This window comes from Parasteatoda tepidariorum, chromosome 10, assembly GCF_982258835.1.
Source record: "Parasteatoda tepidariorum strain Cologne lab strain chromosome 10, Ptep-v5.0, whole genome shotgun sequence".
In the NCBI taxonomy this organism is placed as follows: domain Eukaryota; kingdom Metazoa; phylum Arthropoda; class Arachnida; order Araneae; family Theridiidae; genus Parasteatoda; species Parasteatoda tepidariorum.
The window spans coordinates 98861257-98884575 of record NC_141764.1 but is presented as its reverse complement, the minus strand read 5'-3'; the positions used below and the strand labels follow the sequence as shown (position 1 = coordinate 98884575).

At 32.0% G+C, this 23319-nt stretch overlaps 1 protein-coding gene and 1 long non-coding RNA gene across 2 annotated transcripts in view; one reads left to right on the top strand and one right to left on the bottom strand.

Annotated features, from left to right (window-relative positions):
* Positions 1-3569: 3569 nt before the first annotated feature.
* Positions 3570-11148, bottom strand: LOC139426244 (uncharacterized). The gene is made up of 2 exons (XR_011637478.2): positions 11011-11148; positions 3570-3624 (listed from the first exon to the last, which is right to left on the bottom strand). It is a non-coding gene; the product is annotated as an uncharacterized LOC139426244 (long non-coding RNA).
* Positions 8872-23319, top strand: part of LOC107437769 (uncharacterized) — a 66831-nt gene continuing 52383 nt past the window's right edge. Inside the window, exon 1 of the mRNA XM_071184329.2 lies at positions 8872-9251. The gene's annotated coding sequence lies outside the window, so the exon portion shown is untranslated. The remainder of the gene's footprint in view (positions 9252-23319) is intronic.

Sequence of the window (23319 nt, the reverse complement as noted above, 5' to 3'; positions counted from 1 at the left end):
GAGAGAATGTTAAAATATAAGTAAATAAAAAATAAACGCTCTCCTGAACAATTTGAAAATGTGGCTTGTTATTATATTGCTCCCAAATAATTCAATTTAACATTCGTAGTTAGCGGTGGCTGGTCTATTTGAATTCTATTCTTGGTTCAATCCGACCACATTACTGACGTAAAGTATCGTTATCATGGATCGGAGTGCCCTTACCGTCGGGCTAACGGTGGCAGGTTTCCGATGTTTTCCTCTTCGTGTAATGCAAATGCGGGTTTTTCTATCATGAAGTCTAATTTGTCCAATTTCTAGGTCTAGGAATTCTCTTGTCTTCCAGATTCTACGCTAGTTATAAAACAAAATTAACAGTCATGAATTACATCTCAAAATAATTTCGTGAAAAATGTGCATACATTACTTTTCATTGGATTTTTTTAAATATACAGGGTGTTCCAAAATTATCTTTACAACTTCAAAAATTCATAACTTCGAACATAAACAAGATATATATATTCTGTCTTTTGCATGTATTACTGCAACTAATAAAGTTTTTTTTTTCAATAGGCTGAAAAGTTTTTAAGTGAGGATGTGGACACCACAACAGAAAGCTCAATGCGTCTCATGGCCGTATTCGTCTCATGGTTCATAGAGACGAAATCAGATACACAGGTGCAACGGAACTTCAGGACAAATTTCCAAAGAGACTCAATCCAATCCAGACCCTCCATCCGTGCATGGCACACAAGCTTCATGAGCACCGGATCAGTATTGCATAAAAGTGGAGCCGGACGACCCAGCACAAGTCCAGAAAATGTGGAGCGAATACGGCCATGAAACGCATTGAGCTTTCTGTTGTGGTGTCCACATCCTCACTTAAAACTTTTCAGCCTATTGGAAAAAAAACTTTATTACTTGCAGTAATACATGCAAAAGACAGAATTTAAATATCTTGTTTATGTTCGAAGTTATGAATTTTTGAAGTTGTAAAGATAATTTTGGAACACCCTGTATAATTGAACAATTCCGATTTTTTTAAAAATAACCGAATTAATAATTGAACGTGTACTGTTTACTGTATAGTTGACTCCTTGACGGAATTTACAATTCATTCAAACAATTAGAACTCTTACAGAGAATATGTTCCTTTATTACATTTTAGCCAATCAGATGAATAAAAGATAGTAATTCTACCGTTGAACAGTGTTCATTAGACAAACACTGTTCATATTTTAAAATTTTTTGGACGGAGCTATTCCAACTAATATCTATTGATAGACTAGATAAGAAACAAAACAATAAAGAGACGAAACAATAAAAGATAATTGATTGATCACGAAAAGTGATTTCACTCAGTGCATCGCTTTGTCTCTTGTTTTTCTACTTTTAATAAAAAAGTTTGATACCTTACGATCTTAATGTAATCGAAAATGCAGTACCATCTTTACATATGGGCACAAACAGGCTTGAGAATCTTACTTTTTATTTAAAAAAAAACTAAGAACAAACAACTTTGCTTTACATATTTTTTAAAATAAATATATGTTTGTGTTGTTACATATGACTTTATTGGAAATATTAATCCATATACAATGTTCAGCTTTAAGTGGACATAAACAAGGAGTAAAAAGGAACAAAATTACATTAACAAGCAAAGAAAACACATGACAAACGCATATTAACACAAAAAGAACACAGAGATAAAATTAAATTAAAAAAACTATATACAGTGAAGAATGAAGAGTAGTCTTTACAGAGTGATCTCTGGCATCCCAGTAAAGTTTACAGAGATCACCCCGCTCTTGAGATTGTTTGTCCAGTAAAGGGCATACAAGCAAGTGGTCTGAGTTCATAGTTCCCGAATTGCAGATTTGGCACTCACTAGATAGAAGGATACCTATTCTGTTGAGGTGCTCTGCCAAGCAGTCATGGCCTGTTGAGAGTCTGAAGTTTGCCACAGCCTTCTTACGGGGACTGTGACAAAATTTCTTCCAACTGTTTTGGATGTTAGCCCAGGGTTTTCCGGTGGATTTTACTGCTTGGTTGCGCTTTAGGTCGGCCATAAGTTTCTCGGAAATTTTTTTTTTAAGGGAGTCTGGTGGAATCGGTTTATTACATTGTGGTTCGAGTGTCCCTTTCTTGGCTAGCTGGTCTGCCTTTTCATTGCCACGTGCGAAAATAAATATATTATATTGTATAAAGTGTGCATTTTGTTTTTCTTTCTAGAAATAGTTATGGATTATCAATAATTTGGATAGTTTATCACCAGAAAAACTTAAAAGGGTAACCGACATCTGTCATTCTACTTTCTAAGGTTTATACTCACCTCACTCACCTGTAAAATAAATGAATGTGAGCAAGTTTTAAGTCATAAAAATGCTTGACCACTACCCACTCTTTTTAGTATTTGAAATGAGTTGAATAAAGCAATAATTGTAAGAGTTTGGAGGGACAGCAACTTCTAAACTGGTAATGGCTGTTGCTCATTGAAAGATTAATTGTTTTAATAACTGCTAAGTTTGACAAAATATTTCACACCGTTTGATTTTTTTTCTCGATTTGTTATACCTTTGCGTTTTTTATTTAATTATTTTAATTAGCTTTCGTGGTTTAGAAAATTATTTTATTATTTGAGGATTGAAACTGATTAGAATCTTATTTATTTTTTAAATTGTGCATAGTTATGTTCATTGAGTTTTTGGGGTAATCAAAATGTGTTTAAATTTGTTAAAATTATTGCATATCATAAAAATGCTTTATTTCATGTATGTGAAGTTTTTTAGTTCGATTTCAAACAATATGACGTGCTATAGAAGCCCAAAGCATTTCTGTGCCCTGCAAGAACGCATAAGATATCGCTATCTAAATTTCAGTATTGTAGCACTTATAACTCTGGAGTAACAAGAGCAACATACACTCATGTCCACAAATATACAAACAGACGCATTTTTGGGGATAACTCTAGAAATGTGCCACATCTTTCAATTTTTTTTTCAAAGGAAATGTAATACACGGCAAAAGTGGTCAATCCCATTGGACATTACAGACATTTTTTTAAAAAAAATCAAATAATATTTTCTGTGTATGGTCTAGAAATTTTGATCAAAAATTCAAAAATTTTAGTTTGCTTGAAACAGTTATATAATTGAGTAAGGAAATTCTCTGACCGGGGTACCTGGTTGGTAGAGCACTGAACTCCCGTTCGTGACTCCCAGCCGACTGAAGACTCCCCGTGTAGTAAATGGTGACCGTGTAGTAAATGGTCCACGTTCAATCTGTCGGGTCATAAAGTCCTCCATGTTCGGATAACAAATTATGTATCTGGGGGTACTGGATTGGAGATTAATCGTTCTCTGGTTCAGGTCAAAATTACAATCTGTGGATGAATGAAAGGGCCCGCTATGTAAAAGGGTGTGACGTATGCGTCCACAAGTCGAGTTTTTGGCCATAGATGGCTCCACTGGAAACTACGAACAATCGCCCCCCTTTGCCTTAATGGCCTACGGCAACAACAAAGAAATTTTCTTTGCTCTATAAACTTACTTTTAATCCCAGAAACTCAAATAAAATATAGAGATACGTACCGTGGAAGATGAAATGGATCGCAAATTTTGTGCAGACTACTTTTCACCCAATATCCTAAAAAAAAAATTTAAAAAAATCATACCGGAAGTCTTGAAGTCCACCTATGACGTCATAGCAGCTCAGATTAGTGTAAATTGTATATCAATGCATTCGTATAATCGAAAGAAAGTTATAAACACCTCTGTCGTCTGCTGATAGTAGAGAGAACCAGGTATACGATGAATACTATCTAGCATAATCTTTTGCGTTGAATACGTAGTAAACAGCAAAAATAAAAAATATTCTTCTGCAAGGACAAGTCCAATGAGAACAGTATCTAGAAACGATGATTTTGTAATAGGTACCTATAACTGTATAGCTTTTTTTTTTTTTTTTGAAACTGTTATTTGATAACTATTTTCAGTCAGAGAGTGAATATCTGTTATGACCCAGTTACAGTAACGGTGATTTGTAATAGTTACGTATATTTATATACTTTTAAACTGTTACTTGATAACTATTATCACTCAGAAAGTGAATATTCTGTATCAACGTATTAGAACAGTAGTAACACATGTTTCTGCTGTTCTAATCCCTTTTATGGAAGTTAGCAAAAGTATGATGCAGGTTTCAAAAATGTATGAAACAAAAATCATATATGTGGCTGAATAGTAAACAAACAAATCAAAATTCGTTGCAAAAGAAAATTATAGTTTTTTTAGTAGTTTAAAATGAAGGTTGAACCTAAAAAGAGAAAGAGAACAGCTAAGAGTTTGACAAAACTGATTAAAAAAACGCGTCCAGGTAGAGTTAAATGGAGAAAGCTTAAACACAATGGTCCCATGTTTCCACCAAAATACAAGCCTTTGCCAAGAAATGTCTCTTTCAAGTACAATAACAAACGTTTCAAGTTGAATAGGAAAGCTGAAGAAGTCGCCACACTCTACGCCAAGATGCTTAAGGAGAAATACGTGAAAAATGTGACGTTCAACGAAAATTTTATGAGAGATTGGAGAGAAACGATGACTTCGAGAGAGCAAAAGAAAATTACTTATCTCGAAAAGTGCAATTTCACGGAGATTACGCAGCATTTTGAGAAAGAAGCCGAAGCCAAGAAAAAATGGAGCAAGGAGAAAAAGCAACGGGAGAAAAGAAAGCGGGAAAAGTTAGAGGAAAAATACACCTGGTGTATGGTAGATGGCAAGAAACAAAAGATTGGGAACTACAAAGTCGAGCCACCAGGTTTGTTTAGAGGCCGAGGCAATCACCCGAAAATGGGAACTTTGAAAAAAAGAATCGCGCCAAACGATGTTACCATCAATTTATCAACGGGTTGCAAAGTACCGAAACCAAGTGTAGGTGGGAAATGGAGGGAAGTGGTGCACAACAACACTGTCACGTGGTTGGCATGTTGGTTTGACGACATATCCAACACTTATAAGTATGTATTTCTTAGTCCAAGCTCTACATTAAGAGAAGAAGGCGACATTGCAAAGTTCGAATTGTCGAGAGCTCTGCATAAATATAGCAATAAAATTAAAAAGGATTACATGAAAGGTATGAAATCGGATTGTCCCGTGTACAAACAAACATCAGTAGCTTTGTACTTTATAGACCGTTTGGCGTTAAGAGTTGGGAATGAAAAAGGGAAGGATCAAGTAGACACTATTGGCTGTTGTTCGCTTAGAAAAGAACATATTAATCTGAGAAAAATGGGTCGTAAGTGTGTCGTAAGCTTTCATTTTCTTTCTAAAGACTCTATGGAGTATAAAAATACAGTCGAAGTCGAACCATTAGTCTTTAAGGCCATACAGGAGTTGCTAAAAGGCAAAGGTCCAAAGCACAAACTCTTTGATGAAATAACGCCGGCTTCACTGAACGAGCACTTGCACACGATAATGGAAGGATTGTCCGCGAAAGTATTTCGTACTTACAATGCTTCTAAAGTGTTCGAAGAACAGCTGAAGGTGTTCACAAAAAAGAACATGAACATGATTGAGAAAGTTAGAGCATATGAGCAAGCGAATAGGGAAGTTGCTGTACTTTGCAACCACCGAAGGATGCCCCCCAAGAACTTCGATAAACGAACAAAACAGCTGAAGATGAAAATAGGCGAGAGGCAAAAAAAGTTAAAGAAACTCAAGACCGAACTTGACGATTTTAGAGGCCTCAAGGAAGAATTACCAAACGAGAAGTCGAAGAAAAAAGTGGCCGTGAAACAGCGAATGATAAAAGCTTGCGAAGAACAGTTGGAGAAGCTAATTAATACTAAGGAAAAACACTTACTGAATAAACACATTGCTCTGTCGACGTCGAAGTTAAATTACTGCGATCCTAGAATTTCGGTAGCTTGGTGTAAAAAATATAAGGTTCACATAGATCGAATTTTTACAAAAACTCAAAGAGAGAAATTTGAATGGGCAATTCAGATGACGAAAGCAAATTTTAAATATTTACGAAAAGACTGATAATGAATCTTGATTTTAATTCATCCTTTCGCTGAAATCTATTTACCAGCTGCGAAAAACTACATATTAAATTTATTTTGTATTTTTTTTATATTCATTGCAATTTCATTATGTTTGTTTAGATCAAATTTTTCAACAAAAAAGAATGTATATTTATTAAGAATTACTATCTTTTAAACGGAAGAAGAATAAAACACTATATAAAATTTTTAAAAACCACGTTTTGCAAATAGACCAAAAAGGAGATTTTACTTTTATTCGTCAGATCTAAAACGAAAAACTTAGAGAGCATCACTTTGCAAAGACATCAGATAAATCTTCGGTAAATTTATTTTTGAAGTGATGTGTCCTACGTTTTTAATTTTAGATCAAAATAAACTTTTTATAGGGTTTTCATCAATCTTCTCTTTTTACATTTGTGTCTGTTAGTTTGTTTTTGTTGCCGATTATGATGAATCGGCAATTGATATATATAGCATAGCATGGACGGTCAAAAAACTATTGAAGCTTGTATTATTCATTGGACAGTGCTAGCAATGCCTCCTAGAAAAGAAAAGACCTCAGTTCGGGTTACCATAGACAAGAAATTCGATCCTTTGGTAGTCCAAACGTAATGACATCTTTCGTATTAACCACCACTGAGCAGCTTAGTAGCCCGAACGCAATGACATTTGTCTTATTTTTCATCCACTGCGCAGGTTATGTTCGTTACATCGGACTACTAAATTGATCCGTGCTGAGGCCTTCTTTCTTCTAGGACGTGTTGCCCCGGCACGCTCCGCTCACCAACCCCCATGGTAGCCTCTTATTCATCATTATTTTCTCCCTTTTTCAGAAAGAGAGAGAGATAGACCATTATGTTTATAAAATATATAAGGATTATCATTTTATGTCTAAGAACAGTTTGCTAATGTGTCAGTCGTAACTAACAAAATGAACGATTATTTGGATTTGTAAAATATTCAACTGTATTCGAAAAAATATTTAAACTTAAGATTACCGAATCTGTTACCCAATAAGAAATAATAAATGAGAAGTAAATTTTTTTTTACTTTCAATATACAGTATACTCTCGATATTTCAAAGTTGAAGGGACGTGAGAAAAAATTTCGAGATAGCGAGTTTTCGAGATATTAAGTTCAGAACTAAATAAAATTCTAAAAAGTAGAAAAAAAATACATTCTAAAGTATTACTCTAAAAAGTAGGATAATGAAACATAAGAATAACTACTATTAAATATGTATGTAATGATAGCTGACTATAAGTCTAAATACAACAATGATAATTTTATTTTTAAACGTAAGACAAGAACAATTATGCATTAAATAGAAAAAAAATTGGTTTACATTGCGATTTTTCCGAGAAAAAAATCATTGTCTATTTCAAAAAAAAGTTCGACACAGCAAGGTTTTGAGAAGAAACCCTTCGACATAAGAATTCAAATTAACCAAAGGTGGATATGTTGCGGCAAGGGGGAAAATATTTTTTTGACCTAATAAGGTTTTCAAGATATCGAAGTTCGTGATAACGAGAGTATACTGTAATATGTAATTGAATCTTACCAAATGTAGGTAAAAGTGCTCTTTAATTAATTTAAAGTTCAGTTTGCAACTCGATACTCTATTTGTACTTTTCAATAGAGCTGGGTAACACTGTGGATTTATAGAGAAATATTTTTTTAAATGTCACAGAAACAATATTTTATAATATATTCTCCCGGCATACTGTACATTATTTAAAGCAAAATTATTGAAAGAAATAATCGCGGAAAATGCACTTTAATTACAATAATGAACGAACAAATTTTATTTAAAAAAAAAAAGAAAAAAGAAACTTGTATTCAATCCTTTAATGAAAATGTCAACTCTGTAGTTGCATTTCATCGGGCAATACATCGCCCCTCGTGAAATTCTTGACTACAAGTTTAACAGCTTAACGTCATTCTCCTATTGAACCTTAATATTTTTTTATTTCTTCTCCTTGTAAATAGTCTTAGTTTTTGTACAACTTAACAAAAATAATCACGGGCAAAATAAGTGAGAAAATATTAGCAACATAGCACTTAATATTGCAGTAACTTTCGATCAAATTACAATTAAAAAAAAAAAAAATTCGTTTTAAGTTTATAAACAAAAATGGTCCTTTCTGCAAGTCAAATTTCGATTGTTTAACTGCATTCCTGCGGCTTATAGGACAGCCTGCATGGGATTTTTTAATTTTTTTTTTTACTGCAAGTTATTAATTATAATAAGAATATAATTATATTAATTATAACAGTTATTAATTCTCGAAATAATTATCTAATGCTAATTTTTTAATTACTCCTAATGCATCTGTGTATACAATATTGTCATTTCAAGTTTCTAAGTCTCTCGGTTTATTCGCTGCAAAACAAAATGTAACGTTAAGTTAAACACCCGAAACAGCGGCCGCTCTTTCAATTTTCGAACATAGAAAAAAAATAATAAAAAAATTGTTAATCCAATATTGACTTTATTATTAATTGGGGATAAACTCCACAATAACATTTTTAATTATCTAAGGGACATTGGTTTTTACAAGTCTATTTAGCTTAAACTTATAGCAGAATGTTTTTTTATAAAACAAGTTGGCTTTTGCGCCAATAATTCTTAATAAACTAACTTATTAGGAAAGAATTGCCCACCGTTTTATTCATTCCCTTCTTCTCCTATCAAAATAAATCAATAAAGAAAGCGATTTTTTGCCAGATGTGACAACCTTTAAAACTTTCCTCTGGCGATCTTCTGTCGGGGAAGGTGAGAAGGAGGAAGGGATCATCTTACCCACGTGATTCAATAATGCCATTTACTAAACTCGGAAAAATGGCTTTTTGCCCAATCTGGACAGTGAGTAATCAACTGAGAGGCGCACGACTAACAATCCACTAAGGAAATTAACAGTCAGTTTTATTAGAACTTTTTTTTAACTTTCTTTATCGTACATCAAAGAGATTAGCGAACGGTGTAGTTGAAAACTTTTATTTTGAGTTTATCGTTATTTTTTTTTTTAATTAGTGACATGATTTATCGTTTAAGAAAGTCTTAAAAATATTAATGTGTGCCAGATAGATACTTTTATCTATTGATACATATCATTTTTTTTTCTCTCGACATGGACGATGTGTGAATGAATACGCAAGTATGTTTTGACGCCAGGCACTTCCGCGGTCATGGAGAGAAAATAAGTGAAAGTTGAAGTTATTTTTAATTCAGGTAATATTTTATAATTCTTTTTCATATTAAAATATTCTTTATTTAGAAACTATGCTAAAACGAATCTGAGAGGCTCGCGATTTAATGTTTAAAGAGGACTTTCCAAACTTGAAACCTTAATCTGAAATAGTAAATAAGATGTACCAGGACTTCTAACTTTACATTGCATTTTTATCCTTCTTTTTGCAATGAGTGAAAGATTCATAATTATGATTTATTATATTACATGATTAAAAACTTTATTCGCTTTAAAAATATATTAATAGGAAATAACAGATATTTCCTATTAATATATTTTTAAAGCGATTCAAGTTTTTTAATCAATTTATATCTTACACTTTAAGTTTCTTAGGATTATTTATTTAATAGTTATAAAATTGGAATTTTCTAGAAAAGTCTCAAAAATAAACATGTATGTTTAATTTTTATTAAGTAGTGGGGTAGTCACAGATTGTTTATTTCTCATGAAAGTAGAATTAGTGATTAGTACTTATATATTTTCCACAAGGGCAATATTATGTTTACATTTTCAATATTTGTTTGGTCATTGAAGAGATAAAATACTATTTTTAACCAATTTCTTGGTGAAATTACTGACACAAATGTGACTGCCACAAAATTAAAATTTGAACTTTCTTTTTAAATTTTTATAGCGCCCTTTTTTCTAGAAATGTTTCGTTAAAATATTTTGGGACTGTTATTGATTAATGAAAAGGAATTCCTTTAACTTATTACCAAAAATAGTTTGATTTAAAAAAAAAAATTCCTTGGAAGATGCTTTGGATTTCGAAATTTTATCTATTGTAAGGAACTGGCCATTAACTCGAGTTCATGTCTTTTAAATAACCGAATTCATAAAAAAAATTTTAATCACTAAAAAACTTGATGAAAAAGGATTAAATGAATGAACACATACCACATAAGAAAAAAAATAGCTCCCCAGAGTTGGCTTATCTACTTGATCCCACTCTAACCTTTACTATTTTTTTTTTAATATAACCTTCTTTGCACAACCTAGCCAATTTTTAATTATTGCTATTATCCACATTTCAACCTTTACTATTTTCCACATTTATGTAAATTAAGTAGTGCATTGAATTTTTTTCGTGTGTTTTCTGAAATTATATGAAGACGGCTGAAAAACTCATTTGACATTTAAAAATTAATGAAGTTGGTGTGTGTGTGGAGGGGAAGAAAACTTAAAATGGGTTTTATTGAAGGTTTGTTACTAGAATCTATTTGCTAACAACTTAATTAAAAGTTTTTATTACCGCACTTCCCGTTGTATAAGTCTTACCACTGTATAGGTTGCACCCTATTTTTTATTACGAAATAGCAACTTTCTGGTATATCGGGTGTATAAGTCAACCGTTAAAAAACCCAAGAAAACTTAATATGTAAAGAAAATATGCTGCGAGAAAATGCAAAATTAATTGAATATTGACATAATAAAAGTAGTTTTTGAAAGAGGTTAATCCATACAGAATTATCCATATGTATATCATTGTTTATAATGCATCGATATTTCACGATCAACGAATGTCTGACTTTATACCCTCTTAATCGACCCCCCCCCCCCCCACGATTTATAAAAAAATTTAGTTGTTTGGAAATTCGACCTTATACTCCGGTATATACGGTATTTTTTTAAGTTTTCTTTCCTTTGGCGGCATTTCTTTACAATAAAATATTTAATTGAAAATTTAGAAATTTAATTTTGCAAAGGTTTTAAAAGAATAACTTTTAAAAGTTTGCTTACCATTGTTTCACAATAGGAATTATAAATGATTTTTTTAAAGAAAAATTTCAAAAGTTGTTCTTATAATGCTTAGTTATTTATTTTTTGAAGCAGGAGGCTCGGCTCACTAACCCTCGTGATTGTTTCGCATTCATCATTGTTATTCTCTTAAATGGGAAAGATTTCCGTATCGGTATTTTGCGCCCAAAAAGTCGCCAAGTTTCAGCAACAACATGGCTAACACATGTTTTTTTTTTTTTTTTAAGCCTCTTTTAGCCCTGGCGGTGGTAGTTTGTTACTACAAGTACCGATACGGAAATGTGCCCCGTAAAAGTTATTATTTACCACAAAAATAAAGAATATTTTGTGTAAAATGTATCTAGTTATAACAATTTTATTTAAGAGCATTTTGTTTCTGTGTTAATTGGAAGGAAATGAACGATAATTAAGATTTGAGAAGTGCCATGAAAATGCTTAAAATTTGTAACTTGAAAATAATTTTTTTTTTCAACTTAGGAATACAGAAATCATGGCATAATTTGAAGTAACAAATGAAAAGTAACTTAACTCGTTACTTAACTCGTTATCGAGCTAAGTTACTTTTCATTTGTATTTGCTAAGTTACTTTTCATATTATATCAATAAAACAATTCAAATAAGAAACTGTTATTTGCATTAAAATGTTATTATATTTAAAAATTTCAGTATCATTGTTAAGTTTTTTATCTAGCAACATCTAACTTGTCTCCCTTTCCTTTTTTTTTTCTTTCTAATTTTCGATATTATTTCGAGAGAAATCTAAACAATGGATAAATAATTATTATTTAAATCAAAATAAATGAGGGAAAAAAAATTCAATAACTTCAAGATGAATTGAAAGTACGGAGAAAACGTGTGTTAAGCTCATCAATGAAAATGATTAAAAATTAAAATATATATAAAAGTAGATTTAAAATTTTGAAATTTATGCAAGGTTGTGCGTATCGATTGTATGCGTATCGAGACGCATCGAGGAATTCATTTTATTTCTTTTCATAAACTACTAAAGAAACCGTCTGTCATTTATGATTTATAGCGAGCTGGAATGAAATAATTTAAAAAAAAAACTCATTACTGATTTATAGAGTTGTGTAATAGTGCAATAGACAGGGACAACAAACATCAGTTTCATATTTTTATAGATTCCATACAAAGTGAATGCAAAAGAAGGAACCTAATTGAAATATTAGGAAGTTCCGTTCCTGCTTGCTCCGTACATCGAACCCAGTAATTCATCCTTGTTTCTTAGCCATCATTTTCAGATCTCGGAAAAACTACATTATTTTTGTAGTTTACAAACACAAGTAGTTAACTAAAACTACTTTTTTTTTAAAAAAAATGTAGTGACTACAAATTACTTCGGAATTGTAGACTACTTCACTACTTTAAGGAACATAACTTTACTGGAGAAACTAATTGACACCAGTATAATAATTTACACGGATGGAGAAATCAATTGACACATATTATGTTGAAAAGGGTTTTGAATGAAAAATTGTCTTACATTAAACAGGAAGAATTATTTAGAAATATTTACACGAGTCAGTTTGTTATTCTGAATCACTTCTTTTAAATGTGTTCATTTGGTCTTCAACTTTTTATGCCCTTCATGACACCTAATATTTAATTTAAGAGATGACAGGAAATTTATCAAATACTCGCTATTTCGTTTAATGTTTAAGGCTCTTTTATTTCCTTTAAGAAATGAAGTACATCGAAAATATGTTTTCATCTTATGAAATATCATCCATGTTTTACGAGCCCTACATTTGCGTGTGAAAGTGCGACCAAAGAGATAAATTATCTATTATTCATCATGAGTAACTTAAATATTAGTTATACGTCACTCTGAATACGCGATTCTTATTAACTCACAGTAACAGGGGCATTTAAAACTGTGTCCGTTGATTTGTCTGCGAATCTTTGTACCCATGAAATTCAAACAATTTTATAACCGTCGTTGAACAGCAGACCCAATTTTTGGGTTTCATCAGAATTGGCACGACTGCCCTTTGTGAGCCTGGGCCTTCCTCAGAAGCTTTTCCCATTCTGTCCTTCTCCCAGCAATTGTTTTCCAGTTCTTTACTTTTAGAATGGCAAAATCCTCATCTACACAGTCTTTCCATCTCTTTTTGGGCCTTCCTCTTGGCCTTTTATTGGAGGGGGTTGCATTAGAGACTCTCAATGCTGTTCGTTCTGGGTTCATTCTCACTACATGCCCGGCACATCTCATTCTACTTAATTTAATAGATTTAATGATATCATCGCCATCAAAGATCCTATATATTTCAAAATTATATCTTTTCCTCCAGTTGTCGTTATCGAGTATAGGGCCAAAGATGGTTCGTAGGACCTTCCTTTCGAAGGTTGCTAATAACTTTTCTTCCTTTTTTGTTAAAGTCCATGTCTCTGAAGCATAAGTCAAAACTGACTTGATTAATACCTTATAAAGTAAGATCTTAGTCTTTCTTTTTATTAAGTAAGATTTCAATAATGATCTTAAACCATAGAAGCAGCGATTGGCTGCGATTATTCTTTTTCTAATTTCAGGATTGATGTCATTTTGATAGTTTATTTCTGATCCTAGATAAGTAAAATTTTTTACAGATTCAAATTTACGACGATTTATTTTCAACTCCGTTTCCTCGTAATTTCGAACCCAATCCAGGAGACAAGGGAACTCCTAGATCAAGTATAGGGAGAAATTTGCCTTCGTGGAGGACTTTTTGGTGAAACTAACCCTCATTTCCGTTATATGGAGAGGAAAACCTCCCACGGTTAGCCTGACAGCAAGAGGGCCCTAACCCATGATCCGCCTACCACTGAGGATATATTACGTCAACACTGTAATCGGTGCAAACCGGATGCGAAATTCGTATCGACCAGCCATCGCTGGGATTCGAACCCGGTTCACCTCATTGGAAGGCGAACACTCTATACCCTCAGCCATCGCTGCTCAAATTCGAAAAAATAGTTGCTTTCAAACCCTGTTTCTTTACTAAACTAACCTAAAAAGTAGTTGCTAGGATCGCTACAAACTACTGTTCTTTTTTTTTTCTTTATTGCACTACTCTCAACACTATTTTTTTTTTTTTTTTTAAGTAGCGAGCTACACTTCAAGCTACGAAAAAAAGTAGAGACTACAATAGTTTCACTACTTGTAGTTGCTCTACTTCCAACCACTGCTCTTCTCACTAAAGTTAATATTTTCCTTGAAAACAAGGAGCATTTTGTGAATATGTAAATTACCTGGAACGATTACCTGAATTTGATAAATAATCATCTTTAAATGAAAACAAAATTTAACCTAAGGAATTCAGATTGAGTGACTCAATAAGAAGAAATAAATAAGAAATAATTGAATTAATTAATAAGAAATAAGAGAAAATAAATAAGAAATAATTGAATTAATTAATAAGAAATAAGGAGAAATAAAGAAGATATATTATAAATAAAGAAGAAATATTTCGATATATAATAAAGAAGAAATATTTCGTAACCTTAACAATTCAAATAGGGAAAGATTATGTTACCTCTATGGAATGGGATAACTGCAAGTAACGTAGTGTGGGTATCTCGATTCTGATTGGTTGTTGAAAAGTGGCATTTGTTTCCGTTTGCAACTGTTCTTTCCATTCTATTTCGAGTAAGCCAAACCCGCACGTATCAATTCTATTAAGTGACACAGCCTATATTTTTTTCTTTCACAAATACTTAACAGAAAGACAGGAACGAAACCATGTCGAACATGCACAATCTTATTATGCATCGAAGTTGCCAGGTACACAAAACAAAAATATATCACGGTTACAATAAAATACGTAAACAAATAATATATAGCTTAAGTAAAAGAAGTAGAGGAGAAAGAATTATATTTCAACTCATTCGATGCGCGATACGGCTATGTATTTAATTAACTTTATTTTAATTAATAATCTAAGTTAGGCTGAGAAACTTAGATCAGCTTTATTACGCGATTGTGCTGATAAAGATTAGCTGACGTCATAGGTGTGGTATGGGTTGTCTTCTTCTTGGAATGCAAGTACCCAATTGCATTTTTTTTCATTTTCAAAAATTTCAATATAAATAATGAATAATGAAAATAATATAAATAATGAAATTCTTAAAAAATAATGATCTCCAGACAGAAAAATAGGTTTTTCTACAGCAATTGATGAATAACTAGTAATTACAGCAACAACAAAAAAATACAGAATTATTTAACGCAAAAAGCATTTAAAGTTGTTATAACTTTTGCTTAAAAAATTTGTTTCAATTGTTTCGTTTGCAAAATTCGTTCGTATTTCGAAGGAAACTCCAATGTGAAAGGTAATTTTTAATAATAATTTTTTTTTATTATTCTGCTTAATATTATTCGGAAAATTTTTTTACTGTAAGATACACTAAGTTTTACATCACTTGAAAGTGTGTCATTTTGAATGAGAAAAAGCATAATTTGACCGAAATCGGTCATATAGTTTCTGAGTTATTCAATTTTTTAAAAAAAAAATTATCTTTTAAATTTCATTCGACTTATTTTTCTCAAATTTTGTCATCAGCATAAAACTGTATTAAAAATTTTTGGTTTAAATGTTATCCCAACGGAATCGGGAACTAAACTAGTACAATAAAAAAACTCTGGGTTCTTTTAATTGAATCTTTTTAATTTTGATGTAACACTCTGTTTATGGATAGGAAGTGAAGATGGCGACATTGGTAGTTCTAGTGGAGCTTTGTAAGCGAGAGGGTGGTGTAACCTCTTAGTATATAATGAAATCCTTTTACACAAGCAGTTTTTTTCTTCTTTTTTTCAAATCGGACTGTTCTAGTTACATAGTATAAGCCCTGGTGATTCATTCACTGATTCATCGGATTTGACATGACTCAGATAAGATAATAACAAGACAAGGCATATAGTACAGTACATGAACGGCACAAATATTAATACAGCGGCGGGGGCTCAGGTTAGAGCTTTCGCCTCCTAATGAGGAGACCCAGGTTCGAATCCCAGCAGTGGCTAATTGATACAAATGCCGCAGTTCAGTAAAATATCCTCAGTGGTAGACGGACCGTTAGTAAGAGTCCCCCTGCCGTTTCGCTTACCATGGGAGGTTTTCGTGGTTTTCCACTCCATGTAACGCATATGTGAATTAGTTTCACCAAAAACTCTTCGGCGAAGGCTTGTTTGTCCACACACTTGATCCAGGAGTTCCCTTGTCTTCTGGGTTGGGTTCAAAATTACAAGGCTACGGAGATGAGCATTAGTATTAGTAAACCCGAAAATTGGGTCGGCTGTTCGACCGCGGTTATAAAATATGAAATAAAATAAAAATCACCACAGTAGTATCATGAGTTAGAGTCCCCTTGCCGTCTGACTAACCGTGGGAGGTTTTCTTCTCCATGTAACGCGAATGCGGGTTAGTCTCATCAAAAAGTCCTCCACAAAAGCGAATTTCTCTCAATACTTGATCACACAAAGCTACGTTTTAGAACTATAATAGTCGTAAACTCAAAATTGGGTCGGCGTTTCAACAACAGTTAAAAAATTAAAAAAAATAGCCGTTGGTTTCTATAGGTTTATTATCAGTTTTCCATGTCACTTTTAGACCTGATTAAGAGGTGCAGGATTTCATACAAAAGGGTTAAACGACGACGTCACTATTTGTTTTGATGCAGCTCACAATGTTTGTTAAGCGAAGGAGATTCGTCATAAACAGTTGAGTGTTGCAATGCTTCTCTTGACCACTAAATGTCACTTGTCATTTTTATCCATTATCGCATTTCATCATGCATCCACCATAAATATTGCCATTGATCGAATGAAAATAGTGACAATCCTATAAATTACACTAAAACAGATAACGTATCGTCTTTTTTCATCTTAAAAGATATCGTTAGGGTCACTCCTTCAAAACAGTTTGTTTCGTACAATGCGTATTTAAAATAAAAACATATTTATTTAAATGTAGTAATAATGTGGATTTTTATTCATGTTGACGTATGTATGTGTGTAAACAGTGATAAGAACAGTGCAGAATTTTTTATGAACGTTATTTTTCAGTTTTAATTTCCATTTTAATAACTAGGGGAGAGTCGGGTTGCCTTGCCCAGCGGGTACCCCCACCCACAGACAATTTCATACGTATAGAATATTTTTTCAAATCAATGGGCCATCGGACATTAATTGTTATATTAAAAAAAGATTATTTTCAAAGTTTCAATCATTTATGCAGCTGGTAACATGGTAAACAATAGTTTTGAAAATATGTTGAATGCAGTAGTCATTAAATTAAGAGAAATCGGTTGAATGTTTCGATTAAACTTCATTTTAATACTAGAAAAATAATTTTTTCTATACATACAGCATTAAAGTATGTAGTGTTAAGTTCAATTTGCATGAAGAAAGAAGTTTATATGTGAAAAATTGCTCGAGTCATTACAAATTTACAAAAAGAATTGGATTTCGGGTAGCCCCGCTCACATGAATGTCGGGTATCACCGCCCAATTTTATTTCGTCGATAAATGTACGGTTGCAAAGATTATATTTTATTGCTTCAAATTTGAATGTTATATGCATTTTTAACAACAAGTATTGTTGTTATTAAATGTTTGTTATTAAATGATAGAATTCACTAAAAGTATATAAATATGTAATAAATGAAATAATTTTGTGATAAAAATGATAATTGAGGTTTATCTATTGTCAATACATTGGTCACTTTCATTTACACCTGAAAAAACAGTCAAAAAACATAATTTTTGTAACTGGGTGGAGCTACCCGACATTTTTTGAAAAGAGCTGAAGAACATGTTTTTTTAAATTTCTATTTTAAGTTAAACTATTCTTTTCTTGGTTTATTCTTTTTGCATTATTTAATTAGATGGTAAAACAATAGAAACATACAAAATACTAATTATTACTCAATATTATACAGAAATATAAGCAATACTCCTTAAGTGGGCGGGACTACCCGACTCTCCCCTATATGAAATTTTAGAACAAAAGGTAAATCCCCAACATTTGAAGTTTTAAAGAAATATTTTTTTGCAGGAGAAATAACGGATTTTTTTAGAGCTCTTATCAAAGAACATTATCTTATGACCTTTTATAGGTTACCGTGAATGATCGAAATCAAGAGAATGTCGACTTTCACCGGTGAATGTCAACCATCACATAATCGCTTTGGCGAATGCCCAAAATATTTGCTATATATCCGATTTGATATTAATTTATTCGTTGATATTATTATATATTTCTTCGATATTTTAATATCTGCTGAGGATAGATTAGGAGAAACATCAGTGTTCGGAGTACCGGTTAAATGCATACTAGGCAGTGACACTTGTCCTTAAAAATCATTGATGTAGGGCATACCGGGCAGTGACTCTGAACTAGACCTAGTATATATTTCGGACAACGGACTCTGTGATTGTCAACACTCACCGGTGGAAGTCAACAACCACTCATTTCTGTCATTCACAGTAACATAGATATGCTTAAATCATTAATTCATAGTGTTACGCAAAATTCTTTTGATTTTAATTTAATAAATTATTAACACACGACATTTGCTACCACTAGAAAAAATGTTTTCCGAAAGTATGTGTGCATTCTGCAGTAGTTAGTGGGTCAATATCTAGGCGTCACTCTTACTAGTACTTTAAACTGGAATACCCATATTGAAAATATTCTTAGCAAAGCGCAAGGAGCCTATAGATCTCTGAAACCAATATTAAACTATAATTCAAAACTATCACTCAAAACAAAACGAACCCTATACCTCCAATGCATTCGACCGATCATCAGCTACGCAGCCCCTGCATGGAGCACAACCACTGTTAGTCAAAAAAAGAAACTGGAGATTACTCATAATAAATTCCTCAGATATATCACAGGAGCCCCCAGATCCATGAGAATGAAAGATCTAAGACGAGAGCTGAAAATCAACAAAATAGATGAGCACGTAGCTGAACTATGTGCAAGTTTCTTCAGAGATGCACTCTCTTGTCATACGTGCAATTACTTTAAAAATTTTAATTTTGAGCTCATCAAAGACAACATAAAATATAGCCCGGCAACCGCCTTTTTCCTATCCGACGGAGTTTTGTCCCGTAAATTTTGTAAATAGCTGTAAATACTTGTAAATAATTTTGCGCATTTATTATGTATTTCTCCTTTTCTCTGAGGCTATGTGGCTACTGTGCACCTGAGAAGCTCGGGGGTAATACCTCGAAGGGAGGCGAGGCAGTCTGCCACAAAACCTCTTCTCTCTCTCAAACTTGTTTGTTCAATCTCACTACTTCATTTTAATTTTCTCTCAGTAAAAGATACTGAACCCCAACTTTCACCTTTCAGTTGCGCTTCGGCGATTTATTATTTATTTCCACTCAGATGAATTAGTTGGAGCCCCTAGCGGGGCTGATGCTAAGATAACCAACACATATGAGTATGAGATGAGTGGGTCAATATAAGCTATGCTTAAAACTACAACAGAAAAGAGGAAAAAAACTGGTTGTTTTAAACAATTTCATGTATTACTGGTTTTCGGGAGAAAGAAAACAAGCTCTTACTATTCTTTTTGAAGAGCTTAGTGAAAGAGCCAGGTAAATGACATTTTAGTGAATTCGAGTAAATGTTAGGCATTTAAAGTTTTGTTACCTTGTTTTTGTTACTTCTCTCAATCATTACATTTTTTTTTTATAGATAGAACACATGAAATTTTTTGGGAGTATATTAATTTGACCCTAACTCTGTCTTAAAGGTGGATTTTTAATATGTTTTTTTCGAGTATAATTTTTTTTGAAAATCTGAAATCAATATGCATATATATAGGCTTAAGTTCTTAAGCACATGAATTATTTTAAATTTTTTCATTTAAAAATTAGCAGTTTCATGCAAAAATTATAAAACTTTAATTTATAAAAGTGTTTATAAATCTGTTTTGGATATTTTTTTCTATCGTGATAAACTACGTGATTATGATTAGCCATTTTTCTTCATAATTTAAAGTTACCGTTTCGCAAATTCCAGCATTGAACGTTAAATTCAATGGGTGGATATACTTTATTTTTTTTTTTTTCATTTTTAACTTCTTAGCCTTGAATCTAGAAGACAAGAGAACCCCTGCTTAAAGATCCGGGTCACATTCACCTTCGAGATGAATTTTATAAACGAAACTAATCACTATTTGTACAAAATGGTGGTAAAAAACCACGGAAACCCCTCATAGTTAGCCCGATGGAAAGGGACCTCTGTTCTGTCTTTACCAAACTATAATTTACATCAGCAATGTAATCTCTGTAACTAAACATGAAATTTAAACCATCTATCTCAGCGATTCTTTTGCATGTGGGTTTAATTTGAGCCATGTTGATTTTTATGAAAAAGTTGCCATTAGTGTAACAATTCGGATTCAAACCTTAATATTATAAGTATGCGCGCGCATCTTCAAGATTGCTAATGAGCCTCTAGTTATCTAAAAAAGGAATTTATTTAGTTACAGTTATTACAGGTAGGTAGATACTTTATTTACGTCACACTAGTGTTGCACAATGGGCTATTGGCGACGATCTGGGAAACATCCCTGAGAATGATCCGAAGTAGTATATTACTGATATTTTGTTCATTGGTACTGTTTTAATATTCATTATATGTACCTTATAGGTTTTTGTAGCCCACCCAATGAGATAAGTACAGGAGAAATTTCTTGATTACGGTAATTTTTGACATCGATTTGAGCATTATGCGAAACTAAACATCGTTAATCTTTATTTTCATAGAATGAACTCCTAGAAAACATGTTCTACTTAATCTAATAGCGTAAATCCAGCAGGAATAACTTGGAATAATACTTTTTATCGCTCACCGAATGGGATAAGAACCGGAGAAAACGTCTTGATTATGGTAATTTTTGACCTCCCACAATAGCATTATGCTGAATAGTAATGGATATTATTAATCATTATTTTGATTGGATGAACATCTAAAAAACATGTTCCGCTTAATGTAATAGCGTAAATCCAGCAGGAAGAGCACCCAATAATCACAAACTGGAATAGTTTTAATGAATGTCAATATATCTCTTACAGTTGGTCTTGGGTCAATATATCTCTTACAGTTTTGTGCATGGTTTTGTAGTGTTTTCATTATCGAATTATTGATTATTTAGTCTCTTTCAACAAGAGACATCAGAGTCTGGCACATGATGGCCATAATATGTCTTCATAAGAAATCTCGATAAGTCTGGTTTAATAAAATAAATTTATTTTATCACTCATTTTTTGCTTCCAATGCCCACCTGGATCATCAGATATCAGAAAGCCTCCACACAGTATTTTATAGTTAGTCTGCGCAGACTATTTAATAAGTGAACCAGTTGTGCGCATGAATCTAACCTTCGTTCGTTCGTTGTTGTAGAACTGGGCGTCTGATGACTAAATGGCCCTTAAAAGTTTAAAAGTAATTGAGAGAAATTTATCATATCTATTTGAGAATTGAATCTGTAGTGGTTGACAAACCAAACATATGCATAAATTAAAAAAAATTTCGTCATATATTTGCTACCACTTTCTTATTTTTACTAGATTTTGTATTAAATGGCTCTTTCGTAAACAGGATTATCTTAGTGATCTAATCAAACTACCTATAAGAAGCAGTGTGGAGGCTCTCAGTTGGAGGCGTTGCCTGGGTTGGCCAACGTTGCTCCCACAGTAAGGACAGATAGTGCAGAGAATGAAAGAAAAAATATCAGTGCTTTGTCCGGGTTTCGAACCCAGAATCTTTGAGATGCAAGGCCAGTTCCCTGATCCCTATACAGTCCTGTCGGCATCACTAATCAATTATCAGAGAATAAATTTTGCTGCACTTCTAAATATTCGGATAAAACCCTTATACTTAATAACGCGCAGTTCAATTTTTATAGTTAAGTGTTTGAAGTCAATGTGGTTTTTAAATTTTATTTGGGCAAAGGAAGCATTGTGTTAATTTTTGATTTAATTTACATTCCCTGTCATTTCACCTAGACAAAGTTTTAGTTTATGTGTTATTTTATTTAGAAAATTATTCAATAATCTTTAATAAATTCATTGTATTTATTTATCCATGAATCCAATCACGTTTACATTAACCTTGTTAATTTTTGCTTCTATTTCTGTCCCCTGTCATTTCACCTTGACAATGTTTTAGTTTATGTGTTATTTTGTATAGAAAATTACCCAGTAATCCTGATTTATAATAGAAATGCAAAGAACAATGCATTTAATTGATAAGGAATGTTACAGATAATAAAACAATCTTTTGGTATACATTTTTATGAGATAATTTTTTGAAAAAGAGATGTAATCAATAGTTATTGTGAAATTTGAAACTAGTTTAGTTTAAAGATCAAGATGAGGAGATTATTGTTCTATATAATTTTTTTTTTTAAAATTCCAAAACAATATCAAATATCTTTACAATTGTACTCTGTTTACATTTTGAAAAGCATTGAAAAAACTTTATGCAAACAGCATTTCACTCAGTGACTATATATAATTATTTAAGTAATTCTTAACAAACAATTTAATTAATAATAAAAACTAGTTCTTTTATTTACCATAGAATATTTCAAAGTACAAATCATGAAACATGTGAAATGCAAAAATTAACTATTTTTTTATTTAATAAGGTTTTATTTCATTTTTAATAAATTATTATTTTTCAATAGTTTCGAAGATTACTTAAATTTATTATTTCAAATGTTAAATCTCATGAATTTGAAAAATATCTATTGGTTATCTTATGAAAGTTAAATTTCGCAATAAAACATATTTAAATAAAAATATACTATCTCATTTTTTTATTTAAAGTTTTTTTTTATATCATATTATTGCAAAATTGCAATTAATATGAATTCTTATTTGATGAAAATTTTAAAATTAAAGAAATCTTCCTAAATTTTAAAATTTAGAAAAATTATGTTAAACAAGGATATTGTTGGTTATCTTTTTGTTACTCTCTGAAAGAAGAGCTTTTTTTTTGTTGCTCACAATGAAAAAAGGTGGTAGCACAGATATTTAATTTTTCATTTATTATTGAGGAAACAAGACAGGCTTGCTCACCATAATACGCTTGTAATAAATAAAAGTTCTAATTATATTATATTTTCGGACATACGTGTTTTCTAAGAATTTGAGTCGTAGTTACTGAACCTTAGGACTTACTGCTATCTTTAAATATACGACTTTTAAAATTCAATTTTTCAGGAACTATTCGATCAACTTTGGTCAAAATTTGTATTTTGTCAAATGAA